General features: G+C 38.5%; 1 long non-coding RNA gene across 1 annotated transcript in view; it reads left to right on the top strand.

Annotated features, from left to right (window-relative positions):
• The window catches only part of LOC141278750 (uncharacterized), a 513,626-nt gene extending 495,856 nt beyond the window's left edge, over positions 1 to 17,770 (top strand). The window contains exons 4-5 of the long non-coding RNA XR_012331894.1: positions 14,685 to 14,719; positions 17,076 to 17,770. This is a non-coding gene — a long non-coding RNA (uncharacterized lncRNA). The remainder of the gene's footprint in view (positions 1 to 14,684; positions 14,720 to 17,075) is intronic.
• Positions 17,771 to 17,776: the final 6 nt, after the last annotated feature.

The raw sequence follows: 17,776 nt of genomic DNA, 5'->3' as shown, positions 1-17,776 counted from the left end.
TATCCAACCTATGGATGTATTTTGCTTGGCCCAAGCAGTGCTGTAAAATCTTTAAATTGGTAATGTTTTAAAATAAGAGGAATATATATGAAATCTGGACTTCTGTCTTCCCTTGAAAAATCAGAAGATTAAGCCTTAAGTCTGGTAAATTATTTTTTAGAAGAACATATTGGTGTTTATAACTACATCCTGGGAAGACAAGGGAAAAGATGTAGAATACTTAATAACCTGTTTACTCTTTCGAGGTTAAAGGATGCTTGTGATTCTGCCACTCTGAGTTCTTTTTTCCCCAAACATACAGAGCCAACATCCATTGATCAGAGGACTGGATGTAAGTTTTAGAAGTGACCCTGTGAACTAGGATATCCAGACTCCAGGTGATTTGTAACATTTGCTTTGAATCTTTTAAAAACTATATTCATCTAATAGTTGGGCTGTTAAAAAGTACCTCTGCAAAATAAAGTACTTTGGCTTCACTTTCTGTAAATAAAAACAGTTCCATCAGGTGGCCATCTGTTACATCAGAAATCAGTACCTTCTGTCTAATTTGTCTTTGTTATTTCCAGGGTCAGGTTCCTTCACCTTCAATTATTTAGTCTTCATGTGATATATAACAGAGTCAAGTGTTAGAGCCATTACCCAGAAAGTCCATTTCTTAAGGAGTAATATAGGCACATAATATTCTCAGAAATGCCCCAGCCTTCTCCAGCTAAGCTAAACTGTTTAAAGTTTCTGTAATATTTGAGATTCAGGATACTAAATTTCAACCTTTTCAAAAAGCAGTGTATTAAATCTTAGAGTCCATGTGCCATAACATCATTTTATGACAAATAGTAAAATATTTAATATACTTGGTAGGAGAACTGAGAATAAAATGGTAAATTGAAACAGTTCAGTGGACACTCACTGTACACACATACGTATAAACACATGCAACAGCTCACTGTACTTTACACACACACACACACACACACACACGCACGCACGCACAACCTGGTTGTCTAAAAGATTTGCAAAGTTCAGAAGAGTACCAAGAAATAAGAAGGATAGTGGGGCGGAAGACAGCTCTGGGTCAACAGAAGGGCAGGTAAATCACAGTGCTAAAATTGTATACTGAATGACGATAACCTAAATGATATATATTTTAGGGTATATCATAACATAATTCTACTTATATTCCAGCCTCCCTACAAGAGCCTTCAGGCCCTCATTCAAAACACATTGATTCCTTGTTTATACTTAATTCAAACAATATTGGAAATTTTGTTCTCAAATCATAGCAACTTAGAAGCAGTGGGTCACAAGTGTGCAGCTGTCATAAGAGTCAAACTGTCAGCAGAAGACTGATCCTGGGAATAGGCAGAATTATTTTATATTATAATTTAGCATAATTCTGACCATGGTTTTAGTATGTAATGTTTAAGAATCCGAAAAAATAAAAAGTTACCATTTTTCAATTGATTCCTTAAAATGTAATCATACTAATCCTAGAAAATTCACTTATATAATTTCTCCCAAAATGCTGAACATGTGAGACATTGCTGCATTTAATTTCCTTTGTTTCTCAATATAGTATATTTAGTATTTTAGCTATTAACTGATAGCCATTTATGTGGTCCAAATTATAAAGAGCTATTTGTAACCCATACTCCAAAATATTCTGTTAAAGATTAGACATCCACCAATAAACTTTTAGAAAATAATGATTCACTAAGCAGTTGGTATTTTAACATTCATGTTGCTCTGTGATGAATAAGATATATTTCTGAGTATCTCATTGTCATTAAACACAAATAATTAAAATGTTTAGATGAATTACTCCACCTCCCCAAAAAGTAAAGGATAAATTAGGGGCATTATTTCATTTTAAGAAATCTACTGTTAATATTAACAATATTGTTATTTAGAGAAGGTAGTTAATTCATGGTTAAAATGGATATGTGTACTTTTAACAATTAAAATCATTTGTTTTTCACAAGGTCTTACACATAGAAAATTAAGAACAGTATTTGTTAGGGAGGATGACAGTAATGATAGTACATGTGACATGTTATTTGTGATGGTCAGCAGCGATCAAAACTAGAAGAAACTTAGAAGCCAAAGACAAAAGGGAAGGGGCTCTACCCCTCCTTCAGTTGAAAGTAGGAGCCTATTTGCTGAAGACTTACCTGAAACCCATCATCCTAAGGCTTTTGTTTTTATAAATATACTAAATTGGTTCTGAATACCTATTTGACCATAAGTACATTAAATAATTAACATAATCTTTAAGGAACATTGGTGCGAATTAGTGAAAATAAATATGTGGAGGAAATTTAAAGAGAAATACAAAACTTTATATGCCACATATTTTTATAAGATGTTATAAAATATTAACTTTTGCTAATATTGGTTTACTTCCATACCGCTTTTATTTTGGCATATTTTGTTAAATCAGTTTGTGAGTCACAAAATACATAAAATCTCACTTCTCTTTGTGTTTTTATGTTTTACATTATGTATGCTGATTATATGGAAAACTGTAATGAAGACTAAGACGTCTTTTGAATGCTGTTAACTGCTGAGATTAATCAACAGCATGATTTTGAACAGTAACTTCCATTTTCCTATCAGCAGTCCACTGTAAGATTTTTTGGGAAAACTCTTGAATCTGCTGCCCAGTCCTAGCATGAAATTAAGATACAAATGTTTATTGATCACTGCGACGTTAGTGATCACCATGAGGATATACTGAGCAGAGAAGAGATCAAATAAAACATGATACCACCGATAGTAACAGATTCATCTTGTGCTCCCAGTATGTTCCCTGCCAAGCTTGCCAGACCCTATTTTCCTAATATATGAGGTCCTTCCTCCATATCACTACTGCTGCTACTTCTTTTATTTAGAATGGTGCCTTTCACCTCCTGCCATGGCTACTAATTGTTCATTACTCACCCTGTGCTTGGTGTTGTAGGCCTTCTCTCTTACTTTCACAACAATTCTACTAGGTAGGGGTTATTATCTCCATTTTACAGATGGAAGGTTTTTTGCTTAATTAACTGACATCACATAGCTAACAATTCCTAGACCTAGAACAAAGTAATCATTTATTAATTTAATAAGTCATTTACTCAATACTTTATACACCTGAAGCATTTTACAACCCCAAATCCCTACCTGTTCATCAGAACCTACCCATCTTACAAGGTTCTCCACAGATAAGTCATTCATGAACTTTCTGCTGATTTCCACTAACAGATGTATTTTCTAGAATTGAAGCTTCTTAGCAATTTGTTTATAGCACTCATGTGCCGTTTATACTCTTCAGCCTCATATCGTAATGCTTGGTGTTTCTCATTTTTCCTGATCTTAAAGGACAATGGCAATGCGTGTCCTTTGCCCTGACCAGTCAGGGACTGGTCAGTAAAACTGGACCATTCTAGATGGATTCAACAGGAAGTGCTTAAATAAAAGGATACAGAGGCTTGCACAACTCAGAGGTTGAGAGACTTGGTGAGTGAAGGTCAGGGGTGCCACTTTTAGTCAACTCAAAACAGCAGAGATCACAGGAAAACCACCACCAATGACCTCAATTGCAGATAGTATCAAAGTGGACAATTCTCAGGAAGACACCAGATGCCATGCACCCACCAAGGCCCCATGCGGAAGCCCATATACCTGACTACAGCAGCCACTAGGGGAATTATGCCTCATCTACTCATCTGCTCTGCAGACCTCTGGGAGTGCTTCTCATTGTCAGAACTTATGGAACCTACTTTCAGGGGAATCTGGGAAATGTAGTTTCCAGGCTATCAGCATCTTCAGTATGAGGAGGGTTTAAAAAGATGATATTAGTATCAAGACATAATATTTGGTGTCATTTTTTTTTAATTAAACAACATAAACATATTGCCTCACAGTTCCGGAGGCTAGATATCTGAAATCAAGGCATTGGCAGAGTTGCTTCCTTCTGAGCACTGTGAGAGGGAGTCTGTTCCATGCATCTCACCTAGCTTCTCATGGTTTGCTGCCAATCTTTGGTGTTCCTTGGCTTATAGAAGCATCACCCTAATCTCTGTCTTCAACTCCACATAGTATTCTCCCTGTGTACATGTTTGTGTCCAAATTTTCCCTTTTTACAAGGAGATCAGTCTTATTGGGCCCACCCTAATGACCTCATTTTAACCTGATTACCTATGTAAAGATCTGTCTCCAAATAAAGTCACATTTTGAGGTAGAGTGTTAGGATTTCAAGATATGAATTGGGGGAGGGGGAGGAAATACAGTTATCTATTGTTGTCTAGCAGTTATCTGTTGTTGTATAACGAATTACTCTAAAATTTAGTCTCTTACATAATGCATTCTCTCTCATGGTTTCTGTGAGTCAGGAGTTTGAGAGCAACGTGGCTAGACAGTTTTGGCTTTAGGTCTCTCATGAGTTTGCCATCAGATATCTATTATTTGAGGCTGCAGTCATCTGAAGGCTTGACTGGGGTTGGAGAATCCACTTTCAGGGTGACTCACTCACCGTTGACTCACTCAGTGGCTATTGGCAGGAGGTCTCAGTTCCTCTCCACCTAGACCTGTCCACAGGGTTGCTTGACTGTGTTGATAACATGGGGGCTGGCTTCCCCCAGAGCTGAGGATCCAAAAGACCAAGGTGGAAGTTACGATGCCCCTTTCACTAGAATCCCTTCTTGGTGAAACATTGGCCTGGGTCCTGTAGTTTCTCAGTTGGTCTCTAGAGTTCTCACAAGCATATTTTGGTCCTTATATTGTTGTTATCTCATTGTCTTGGTCAGGGAACAAGGGCCTGAAACTTCCTAGTTCGTCATCATCTTTCCAGTGTCACTTTTTTTTTTCTTTTTGCCCCTATTTTATTTTTATTCATTTATTTTTTATTGAAGTATAATTGCTTTACAATGTTGTTAGTTTCTGCTGTACAATGAAGTGAATCAGCTCTATGTATACACATCCCCTCCCTCCTGGACATCCCTCCCCCACCCCATCCCATCCATCTAGGTCATCACAGAGCACTGAGCTGAGCTCCCTGTTCTATATAGCAGGTTACCACAAGCTATCTATTTTACACATAGTAGTGTATTTATGTCAGACCTAATCTCCCAATTCATCCCACGGTCCCCTTCCCCCCACCCCATGTTCACATGTCCATTCTCTACACCTGCGTTTCTATTCTGCCCTGAAAATAGGTTCATCTGTACCAATTTTCTAGATTCCACATATGTGTTAATATACAATATTTGTTTTCCTCTTTCAGACTTACTTCACTCTCTATGACAGACTCTAGGTCCATCCACATCTCTACAAATGACCCAATTTTGTTCCTTTTTATGGCTGAGTAATATTCCATTATATGTGTACCACATCGTCTTTATCCATTCATGCGTCATTGGATGCTTAGGTTGCTTCCATGTCCTGGCTATTGCAAACAGTACCGCAGTGAACACTGGGATACATGTGTCTTTTTGAATTATGGTTTCCTCAGGGTATATGCCCAGGAGTGGGATTGCTGAGTTGTATGGTAGTTCTATTTTTAGTTTTTTAAGGAACCTCCATACTGTTCTCCACAGTGGCTGTATCAATTTACATTCCTACCAGCAGTGCAAGAGGGTTCCCTTTTCTCCGCACCCTCTCCAGCATTTATTGTTTGTAGATTTTTTGATGATGGCCATTCTGACCAGTGTGAGGTGATACCTCATTGTAGTTTTGATTTGCATTTGTCTAATAATTAGTAATGTTGAGCATCTTTTCATGTGCCTCTTGGCCATCGATATGTCTTCTTTGGAGAAATGTCTATTTAGGTCTCTGCCCATTTTTTGATTGGGTTGTTTGATTTTTTGATATTGAGCTGCATGAGCTGCTTGTATATTTTGGAGATTAATCCTTTCTCTGTTGCTTCATTTGCAAATATTATCTCCCATTCCGTGGGTTGTCTTTTCATCTTGCTTATGGTTTCCTTTGTTGTGCAAAAGCTTTTAAGTTTCATTAGGTCCCATTTGCTTATTTTTAATTTTTATTTCCACTACTCTAGGAGGTGGGTCACAAAAGATCTTGCTGTGATTTATGTCAAAGTGTGTTTTTCCTATGTTTTCCTCTAAGAGTTTTATAGTGTCCAGTCTTACATTTAGGCCTTTAATCCCTTTTGAGTTTATTTTTGTGTATGGTGTTAGGCAGTGTTCTAATTTCTGCAGTGTCAGTTGTAATTTCTCCTTTTTCATTTCTAATTTTATTGATTTGAGTCCTCTCCCTTTTTTTCTTGATGAGTTTGGCTAAAGTTTATCAATTTTGTTTATCCTCTCAAAGAACCAACTTTTCATTTTATTGATCTTTGCTATTATCTTCTTCGTTTCTATTTCATTTATTTCTTCTCTAATCTTTATGGTTTTTTTCCTTCTACTAACTGAGTTTTCTTTGTTCTTATTTTTCTAGTTGCTTTAGGTATAAAGTTAGATTGTTTATTTGAGAATTTTCTTCTTTCTTGAGGTGAGATTGAATTGCTATAAACTTCTGTCTTAGAACTGCTTTTGCTGCATCCCATAGGGTTTGGATCATCATGTTTTCATTGTCGTTTGTTTCTAGGTATTTTCTGATTTCCTCTTTGATTTCTTCAGTGATCTCGTGGTTATTTAGTAGCATATTGCTTAGCCTCCATGTGTTTGTTTTTTTTTCCTGCAATTGATTTCTCATCTCATAGCATCGTGGTCAGAAAAGATGCTTGACACGATTTCAATTTTCTTAAATTTTCTGAGGCTTGATTTGTGGCCCAAGGTGTGATCTGTCCTGGAGAACGCTCTGTGTGCACTTGAGAAGAAAGTGTATCCTTCCGCTTTCAGGTGGAATGTCCTATAAATATCAATTAAGTCTATCTGGTCTGTTGTGTCATTTAAAGCTTGTGTTTCCTTATTTATTTTCTGTCTGGATGACTGTCCATTGGTGTAGTTGGGGTGTTGAAGTCCCCACTATTGTTGTGTTACTGTCGATTTCCCCTTTTATGGCTGTTAGCATTTGCCTTATGTATTGAGGTGTTCCTATGTTGGGTGCATAAGTATAATTTTTAAGTTTTCTTCTTCAATTGATCCCTTGATCATTATGTAGTGTCCTTCCTTATCTCTTTTAACAGTCTTTATTTGTCTCATATGAGTACCACTACTCCAGCTTTCATTTGATTTCCATTTGCATGGAATATCTTTTTCCACCCCCCCCCCCACTTTCAGTCTGTATGCGTCCCTAGGTCTGAAGTGGGTCTCTTGTAGACAGCATATATATGGGTCTTGTTTTTGTATCCATTCAGCCAGTCTGTGTCTTTTGGTTGGAGCATTTAATCCATTTACATTCAAGGTGATTATCGATATGTATGTTCCTATTACCATTTTCTTAATTGTTTTGGGGGTCTTTTTCTTCTCTTGTGTTTCATGCCTAGAGAAGTTCCTTTAGCATTTCTTGTAAAGCTGGTTTGGTGGTGCTGAATTCTCTTAGCTTTTGCTTGTGTGTAAAGCTTTTGATTTCTCTGTCGAATCTGAATGAGACCCTTGCTGGGTAGAGTAATCTTGGTTGTAGGTTTTTCCCTTTCATCACTTTAAATATATCCTGCCACTCCCTTCTGGCCTGCAGAGTTTCTGCTGAAAGATCAGCTGATCACCTTATGGGGATTCCCTTGCATGTTATTTGTTGCTTTTCCCTTGCTGCTTTTAATATTTTTTCTTTGAATTTAATTTTTGTTAGTTTGATTAATATATGTCTTGGTCTGTTTCTCCTAGGGTTTATCCTATATGGGACTCTCTGCACTTCCTGGACTTGGGTGGCTATTTCCTTTCCCACGTTTGGGAAGTTTTTGACTATAATGTCTTCAAATATTTTCTCAGACCCTTTCTCTTTCTCTTCTTCTTCCGGGACCCCTATAATTTGAATATTGATGTGTTTAGTGTTGTCCCAGAGGTCTCTGAGACTGTCCTCAATTCTTTTCATTCTTTTTTCTTTATTCTGCTCCTCAGCAGTTATTTCCACCATTTTATCTTCCAGCTCACTTACTCTTTCTACCTCAGTTATTCTACTACTGATTCCTTTTAGTGTATTTTTCATTTCAATTATTGTGTTGTTTATCACTGTTTGCTCTTTAGTTCTTCTACATCTTTGTTAAACATTTCTTGTATTTTCTCGATCCATGCCTCTGTTCTATTTCTGAGGTTTTTTTAATCATCTTTAATATCAGTACTCTGAATTCTTTTTCAGGTAGGTTGCCTATTTCCTCTTCATTTATTTGGTGTTGTAGGTTTTTACCTTGCTCCTTCGTCTGTAACGTATTTTTTTGTCATCTCATTTTTTTTTGATGTATGGGGCTCTATTCCTGTTACTGGTTGTTTAGCCTGAGGGGTCCAACACAGGAGTTTTCAGGCAGTTGGGTAGAGCCAGATCTTGGTGCTGAGATGAGGACCTCTGGGAGGCCTCACTCCAGTGACTATTCCCTGGGGTCTGAGGTTCTGTTAGTCCAGCAGTTTTGACTCGGAGCTCCCACCACAGGATCTCAGGCCCAATCCCTGGCCTGGGAACCAAGAATCCTGCAAGCCACATGGCACAGCAAAAGAAAAGAAAAAAAAAAGAGAAAGGAGCAGTACAATAATGAAGAATAAAAACTAAAATTAGAAAGATAAAAAATATATTAGGAAAAATAAAAATATAAGTGAAACAGCTACTAGAAGGCAAAACAGAACCACAACAGAAAAAAGAAAAAAAGGTGGGGGGAACAAGCCAAAAGTAGCAGAACAATAACAAAGTATAAAGAATAAAATAAAATTAGAAAAATAAGAAATTTATTAGAAAAAATAAAAAGATAAATGAATCCACAACAATAAGGTAAAACAGAACCACAACCTAAAAAAAAAAAAAAAGACTGGAAAAGCCCTCGGCTCTGGGGAGGCAGAGCTTAGGCAGGAGCTGAGCTTAGGCAGGGACAGGGTTTAGGGTGGGGATGGGGTCTAGGCTCAGGACCCATGCAGCAGCCGGGAAAGTCAGTACCGCAGGAGGGGGGCCTCAAGAGTGCAGAGTTAGGAGGTAAGGTCCTGGGTGGGGGTGTTTGGGTGGGGCTTAGGCCCAGCACGGTCAGAGGAGTCTTGCAGTGTTGTGTGTAGAGGTAAGGCCCTAGGGAGGGGTGCCTGGGCAGGGCTTAGGCTCAGCGCTGCCTGAGGGACCTCAGCAGGCTCCCCGGGGCCCAAGTGGGCAGGGGAACTGCTGGCCGCATTCCTTTCTGATCCTCCACTTTTCCGAGGGTCTCCCCCGTCCTTGTGGATCCCCTAACCATGGGTGGGCCCCTCCAGGTGTGGGAATCCTTCCCCTCCCCCAGCTGCCCCTCAGGGGCCCCGTCCAGTCAGTCTGGCCTTTACTTTTCCTCCCGCCTCCCTCCTCCCCACTCCCTCAGGACCCACGTGGCTGGAGGGGGCCTAGGTGGGTAGAGGATCAGGCCCCAGACCTCAGCAGGCTCCCCGGGGCCCAGTGGGCAGGGGAAACGCTGGCAGCCATCCCTTCCAATCCTCTGCTCTCCCGAGGGTCTCCCCCTGTGTCCATTGATCCCCTAACCGTGGGTGAGCCCCTCTGGGCGTGGGAATCTCTCCCCTCTCCCAGCCGCCCCTCAGGGCTGCCAATCCTGTCCCACCTCCACTTCTCCCCCTCCCTCCCCCCCACGTCCTACCTTGTGGATGGGGGATTCCTCCAGTCCCCTTAGGTGTCCGTGGTCCCCCACCAGTGCCGGGTTGGTGCCCTAGTTGTGCGGAGCTGCGAGTTCCACATCCTCCTAGTCTGCCATCTTGACTCCACCCCCCCAGTGTCACTTTTATAACCTGGCTACAAATATGTTCTTGGTAAGTACTTCCTGAATTGAATTTAATTTCCTTGGAGGCCCTTTCCTTAAAAACATTTGTAAAGAACTATGTAGGAAAAATTCATACTGGAATTAGGATATTGCAGCCAAATAAACTTTATAAAATTCAATATAAAAGAAAATATGAGTTCTGGTGGTCGTGTCAGGGGGTAACCTGCAGTTCTTTATAGACGATTTCAACTTGGTGTTATTACTACTGAACACTTTCTGATGGATCTCACGAATAAGGGTAAGAAACTAGAGATAATGTATGTTTTTACTCAATAAAAATAAAATTACATCAGTACTATCACCTAATTAAGTCTGATTCCACGTTCAAACATCATGTGTAGCCAAAGCAAGCTGTCCCTGCAATGTCATAAATGTAGACAGTGTTCGGCATTCATCTTAAACAGTAAAACTTAAGCCCAAGGGTATTCCTTTATGACTTTGGGCTTTGGAAAGATTCATAGTTCAGCCCGAAGGGGGTACTGTTGATTGATTTATTACTGCAAAGAGATTTTCTTATTTCTCAAATCCACTAATAGAATATTAGAATTAAATGTCTAACTTTTCAAATTATTTCCATAAGTTGTCCTAGGCAAGATTCACGTCCATAGCCAGGTGCGTCAACTTTGTATTACTTAGAATAATGGAATGAATAGACACATGGATAATATAAAACCACAGGCAGTCATCGCTTGTAGTGTCTGTAAGTAAAATATAAATAGGCAGTCTTGGATACTTATCAACTGTGATCCTCGCCCTGAAAGAATTTACAAATAAGAGGAGAAGTGAGAGAGGGAAGAAATCAGGAATGAAGACAGAGAAGGAGGGAGAAAGAGAGTAAAAGAGGTTGTGAAGCTAGGGAGTGATGGAAGAGTGAATGAAAAAGCAAATAAGGAAATAAAGGGGAAGAAAGGAAGACGATGAGGCAAAGTGATGTAGGAATATAAATATTTAAACCACCAAGAAGCGAAATTGGAGGAAGTTCCAGAGAAATGTTTCATATTACGATGTGTTATATGTAGCACAGTAGTAGGATATTAACCATTATTCTGGATCCTCATTCATTGATTCATCATTTGAACACTGACTTAGTGCAAGGCATTGAAACATGTATGGCTGTAGAATTTTTAAAAGTACATAGAAAAAATATTTCCCATTTTGATTCAGCTGTACCAGTTTTAGGTGAAGAATGTGTTAATAAATTTGACAACAGACCTTTTGACTATATCTTCAGAGGTGATTATTGAAGAAATATTAATATTGTAAAACAGATGATATCATTCATGTCTTATTTTACTTCATATTTACCTTCATTATTTGACAAAATGAATCAAATATAACATTCAGAATAAAATGATGGAATACATTTTCATGCCACATAACATATGTAGGATATTGTACTCAGTTAATCGGAACCATCTTCCAAATAAGCCTGCATTGACACACTTGAATCACATTTCTCTTATTAATGCATCTTTCGAAAACATGTCCAGTAAGCTGTATCTAAGCATATTTTTCCACTTGGGAATTTAAAATAAAATACAAACAACAGTAATTGTTCAAACAAAGGCATATTTTAAAGAGGAAGGCTGCGTGGGACTATAAAAGAGGAGTTTACAAACTCCACTCACCCAGTGAAGAGCTGGAAGTGGGTCTGTGTTCAGAGAGAAGGGCCTGTGTTGATGAAATAAACCACAGTACTTGACGCTGTTTAGTTTATACTGTAAATGTGGGCAGATAATGTGGGCTAGAGACATTATTTCATCCGTGGGGCATATGGTAATTATATCCACATTAAAGCGTTTTTGCTAATCACACACATACATGCACACATCTTTGCTGCTGATGGGGTACAGCTGACACCAAGGGACACCTCATGGATTTCGGTTCCTCAGCACATTTCTCTCTGTGTATATCTCGTACCTCAGGGGCTACCACAGCTCCTCTCAAATGACTTCTCCTCCCCGCACTCACTACACAGACGATTACAACATAAACACAGCACTATAAGAGAAGTTTATAGTTTCAGGAGAGGAAGTGACTCTGGCAGTTTTTATCAACTATTGTTTTCCCTGAGCTTAGTCTAAGTTGGGCAATCTGAGTATTTAGTTGGCATGGCCACTGACATAAAAGCCTATAGCTCCACAGAATTAGTGGCCCAAATTCAAACAAAAGGCAGGCTTTGGGTATCGGGCCACCCCATAAGGCTATCTTAAGTATTGGTTATGTGTTATACTCGATACTGTTTTTTTAATCAACATGAATATTTGTAATAATTTCTCCATATTAAAAAAACCCAGTGTCAAATATTCTTAATTATCTCATAAATTTGTTTTTACAGTATTTTTTTGAATCAAGATTCAAACAGCATCCACACATTACATTTTATGTTTCTCAGATCTTTTTTAAACTATAGCTTCTCCTCCCTTTTTGTTTTCCTTACAATTTATTTGTAAAGAAACAGTCACTAGTGATGTTCTGTAGTATTTCTCACATTCTGGATTTTGTTGATTGCCAACTCTATGGTAATATTTAACATGTTCTTCTAACACTGTATTTCCCATAAACTGAGTTATATGCAGAATCTTGATTTGACTTAGGGCGATGCTTTGGCAAAAAATACTTCATAGAATGTATCTCATAATTCCAACAGGAGGCACGTAGTGTCCACTTTTCTCTCTTTGTGTGATGTTAATAGCCATTGATTATTTACCTACCTAGATCCATTATTTTACTGGAGGTTTGCAAATGGTGATCTTCTAATTCTTTCTCTGTTGTTAGCTGGGATAATTTTATAAAAATAAACCTCAGGATATTTGGTTATCCTGAGGTTGTATAGGAAAAGCAGGTGGAATACTTGATTCTTTCTCTATTTACCGTTTTCAGAAAAAAATTAGAACTAGTTCTTTAGCATACTTCAAGTTTGTCACTGACTTTTTTTCCCTTGTTTATTGAAGTATAGTTGGTTTAAAACATTATTAATATATTAGTTTTAGGTGTGCAACATACCAATTCAATATTCTTATAGATTATACTCCATTTAAAGTTATTACAAAATAATGGGTATATTTCCCTGTGCTGTACAATATATCTTTGATGATTATCTTTTTTTTTAAATTTTTTATTACTTTTTTTTTTTTTTTTTTTTTTGCCGTACGCAGGCCTCTCACTGTTGCGGCCTCTCCTGTTGCGGAGCACAGGCTCCAGACACGCAGGCTCAGTGGCCATGGCTCACGGGCCTAGCCGCTCTGTGGCATGTGGGATCTTCCTGGACCGGGGCACGAACTCGCGTCCCCTGCATTGGCAGGCGGACTCTCAACCACCACCAGGGAAGCCCGATGACTATCTATTTTATACATAGTAGTTTGTACCTCTTAATTCCATAGTCCCTCATGCCTCTTCCTACTGGCAACCACTAGTTTGTTCCTATATCTGTGAGTCTGTTTCTGTTTTGTTATATACATTTGTTTTTATTATACTGAGTGTTTTAAATGTGCTTTTTCTTTAAATCTTCACAACAGTCCTATATGAATAAATAATTATTCGTACGTATCAGTGAGGAAACTGAAGGATAAGTAACTTGCCTAGAATCAGGATGCAAATCCTAGACAGTTCAGAACTTATGCTCCCTCCACAGGACTCTGGGCCATATTCAGAGGCCATAAGAATTGAAAAAAAACTAAAAAATTATGCCCTGCAGCCCCTAACCACCACCATAATATGTAACTCGAGTAAAAGAGTATTTTAAAAAATATCACAAGAGTACAATGTAAGCCAAAATTGAAAATACTTAATTCTAGATCTCTGTAAATTCGTGGATAAATTCACTGAATGTGGGCTTTTCAACTAAATGTTTCAACTAAATGTTTCCATTTCCTTCCCATTTGCTGGTGCCCCGAGGGAGCGCATGGCAGCCTGCTGGGGAGTCTGGCACTGACTTTTCCATGTTGCTGCCTTAGAGGAAGATGTCTTAATATGCCATTTATAAGACAAACACTCCTGAGCCTCGGATGCTCTCACTGCTGTTTTAGCCTAAAGAGTCAGTGGAAGTCACATTTGGTGTGCTTATTTTGATGCTCGCCCAGATCCCTGTGGAGCTTAAAAAGATTAAGCCCTTCTGATACCCAGATTGTTGGTATTTAATGCTCCACTACTCACCATTCTGCGGGGGCTCAGAAGGCCGGCTGACAGCAAGTTATGCAGACACAAGTCCAGTTGTGATGCTCTCCAGTGTCAAGTGTGTCAGAGTGACTCCTGAATAGGAAACGTGCTTTCCAGCAAATGTGATGTGGAAAAGTCCATACATTCGCTTTGTCTTAATGTTATGTTTGGCCATTACTGGATCAAAGGCCAGATGATTTTCAAAAGCACTGTGCCATGTACCCTTTCTCAAACCAAATGCTGGCAGTAAGTATTTCTGGTGGTGTTGGCAGACAATTCTCCATGCGTCTCCTGCATTTCCACATGTCTTATGAACAGAGGCACTGACTCCCTTTGTTCTGGAATATCTCTTCAAGGATATTAGTGTAGCAAACAGCCTTGGAAGAGAGAAATTGTGCTCCCTCCTGAGGAAAGGGCAGGGTTTTGATGACTGTCCAGGACAATAAAAACAATGTTACTGCCTGTTGTGAAAGATTTGGTTCCCCTAAACTCGGGGATCCTCTTTCCTAATACAGCTTAGTGCACATGCAGAAGAAGGTGTCATCTGGCCTTCTTCGCATTGTCCCATATGACTTGGGGGTCAGGGATTGGTGCAAAAATTGTGATACTTTGGCTATCGCTATTAGTATGAGTAATAAACTATCTTTTGTTTCTGACCCAGGAGTCTTGGATCTTCTGCCAGCATCCATGAAACTGGTAGGTTAATTTGTTACCTTGCAAGTAGAGTAAAATTTAGACCCCTCGAAGTTCTTGACAGATAGTTTTTAGTCCTTATGATTTTATAAAGGCATATGTGTTATATGTTTGAATGTGTGTATATATTATGTATTAACCTACCTGTATGTATGTGTAATAAACCTATACTGTTATGTATAAATGTGTATAGAAAAATCTTGTTGTATAATTTTTAATATGACGACTGCATCCTCATAACTTGACAAAAAGTGCCTACTTTTTTAGAGCTATTTATAAAGGCAGAACACAGAATCACATTCAGTCCTTTAACAAATGTCTTTACCTGCTCTAGGTGCCTTTATTCCTAATTATCATGGCAATAACTAGTTCCTGAGCTTCAAAGAGAAGGAAACAATGAACTTCTTTGTCAAAGCTACATAGCAAATGAATACCCTTTTAAATTGTGAATTAGCCAATCCATTATCATTTTGTCTTAGGCTATTTTTGTATATTGGTGTGAGTGGTTATAATAATAAATATAATAATAAACATAATCCCCCTTAGCTCCAGAAAACTTTGAAGCTTCAAAGAAGGTTTTGTGGGATAAAATTATAGTATCATAGAGTGAGCACAGTGAAAAACAACATCTATTCCTAAGCCCCATCCAACATCTGAATCCCCCTCTAGAAAAATCACTAAATAGAAATTATCCATCACATCCAACTCTAGAAAGAAAAAAGTCATTCCCTGGGAGCACCCCCATTCGAATATTAGACAAAGTTCTTTTGAACTCTGTCATATTGAAGGAATATTTGTTTCCCTGAATTTCACATCTGCTTCTGCTTCTGATGGAACGAAATTTCGAATGATGGATTCCAATATTTTGCTGACATTTATTGGCTTGTGAAATCTATCACTTTAAACATCAGTTTCTTCATCTGTATAATGCACCCAGTAGTGGCCACTTCCTTGTCTAATGTGAGGGTAAAATGAGCTTTAACATTAGAAAGTGCCCAGGAGGTAGAGGTTACAGCTACCACTCACCTTCATTTTATGGCATGCTTGCAGGTGACAGCATTGTTATTTCCCAGTGATGAAGTTAGGGTGATAGTTTGGTCCAGTGGACACCACGTTACAATGTATTTCACTCCATTCCTAGATCACATCCACCCAAGTTCACATTAAAAGGCTTGGTTTTAATATTCTGTTGATTATAGATTTTGGTTTGAAGATAGTATGAAGTTTCTGTGTGGAAAATGGGGTCCTTCCTCTACTCTTAGATAAGTTATTAAGTTAATGTTAAGACCCTCCACTAGTGATTACCTGTGTTCAATCTGACTATCCTTATAAAGTATCTTAGGTTTCCAAGCTTGAAAAAAAGAAAAACCACTTAATTGTAATTAGGTTTAAATTTTTACTAAAAAAAAAATATAACTTTAGAACTATACATCTTGAGTAATTAGAATCTCACCAATTTTTCATACTTGACTACACTTTATTTTGAATATGAAAAAAGTCTATACTGAATGTGCCCTCAATCTCTTAAACTTTTTTTTTTTTTTTTTTGCGGTTCGCGGGCCTCTCACTGTTGTGGCCTCTCCCGTTGTCGAGCGCAGGCTCAGCGGCCATGGCTCACGGGCCCCGCCGCTCTGCGGCATGTGGGATCTTCCTGGACTGGGGCACGAAACCGTGTCCCCTGCATCGGCAGGTGGACGCTCAACCACTGTGCCACCAGGGAAGCCCCCTCTCTTAAACATTTTTAATATGTATACTCAATACATTTTCATTCATTCACAAAACACATACATATCCTACCATATTAATATATACATTATAAAACATATGAAAATATGAATCTTAAAGAGTTACGTTTGAAATATAGTAAACTTTAATTTATTAACTATAGTTAATGACAGTAGATGTAAATCCTGATTTCAAATAGTCTTCTTGAATATTTCAAATTGCTGTGGCCACTATCTCAGATCTGATTAGATAATCATTGTTCTTATCTTGTTATGTGGTTGACAAAGGTAATAGTAGAAATAGGCATTAGCATTCCTGTTTCCTTGTTGGTTGTTTCTACTTGCATTATTGATATTATTGTTAATCCGTGATTTATTTATAGAACTTTTTTAAGGCACGTGTTTATTTTGTGAAGTACGGTAATCAAAACTAGGTAATCCATTGATCTGTTTAACTACAATGCCTGGCAATATGCTAAAAGCAAATGTGTGAGAATCCAAGGATAATCTCTCCAGGATGTGGAACTCTCACCTTACCTACTTTATGTGACGGGACTTGCCGATATATGAACAGAGTAAGGAGGCTAGTGTCAGCCTCTGTACTGAAAATGAATTAGGCTTTTTCTTTTTTACAGTTAAGATCAGCTGTCAATAGAAATCGTAATATTTTCTTGCAACCCCAGTGAATCATGTTTCTTACATTTGTGCTTGCTCTGGAGATCTTGTACTGCATTACACAGGGATCTCTGCCTTACTGAGGTAAGGAACGTGGAGGTGTACTGTCTATGTACTGTCACACCTTTTATGGCAAGGAAAATGCCTGACCAATAGTTACATCATCATTCGAGGGGAGGCCACACGTCAAAGAGCAGAGGCTTCCAGTCCTATGGCTGCAGAGCCAGTGAAAGGAATACATACGCCATCAAATTTTTCCAAGACAGGCAACTAGTTTAGACATTTCAACCTAACAAATAAACCTCCTAGAGATCCAATTGATTTATGAAGGCTGTCTACATTGGCAAAATGCACTGCATTGGCACGATCATCTTTTATTTGGGGACCGTGCTTATTACAGTAGGTGATACAACCCTGCATGTGGTGAGAAGCCAGAATAATGGATTTGGGGGATGTCTTATGGTATGGGATTTGTCCTGGAAACTCTGACTGTGAAGTGCCCTTCTGAGTAGCAATTTATAACATACATTAATTCAGTAGTAGCTGGGCAAAAATGAAAAAGATTTCCCAGGGCGCTGAAGTTCCAGATTGTTTCTCTAAGGGTCACATAAATTATTGTCATTTTTTGTCAGCTGTGAACCATGATTAATTAGAGCAATCC

This window comes from Tursiops truncatus, chromosome 5 (assembly GCF_011762595.2).
Source record: "Tursiops truncatus isolate mTurTru1 chromosome 5, mTurTru1.mat.Y, whole genome shotgun sequence".
In the NCBI taxonomy this organism is placed as follows: domain Eukaryota; kingdom Metazoa; phylum Chordata; class Mammalia; order Artiodactyla; family Delphinidae; genus Tursiops; species Tursiops truncatus.
This window is presented reverse-complemented; position numbering and strand designations above follow the sequence as displayed.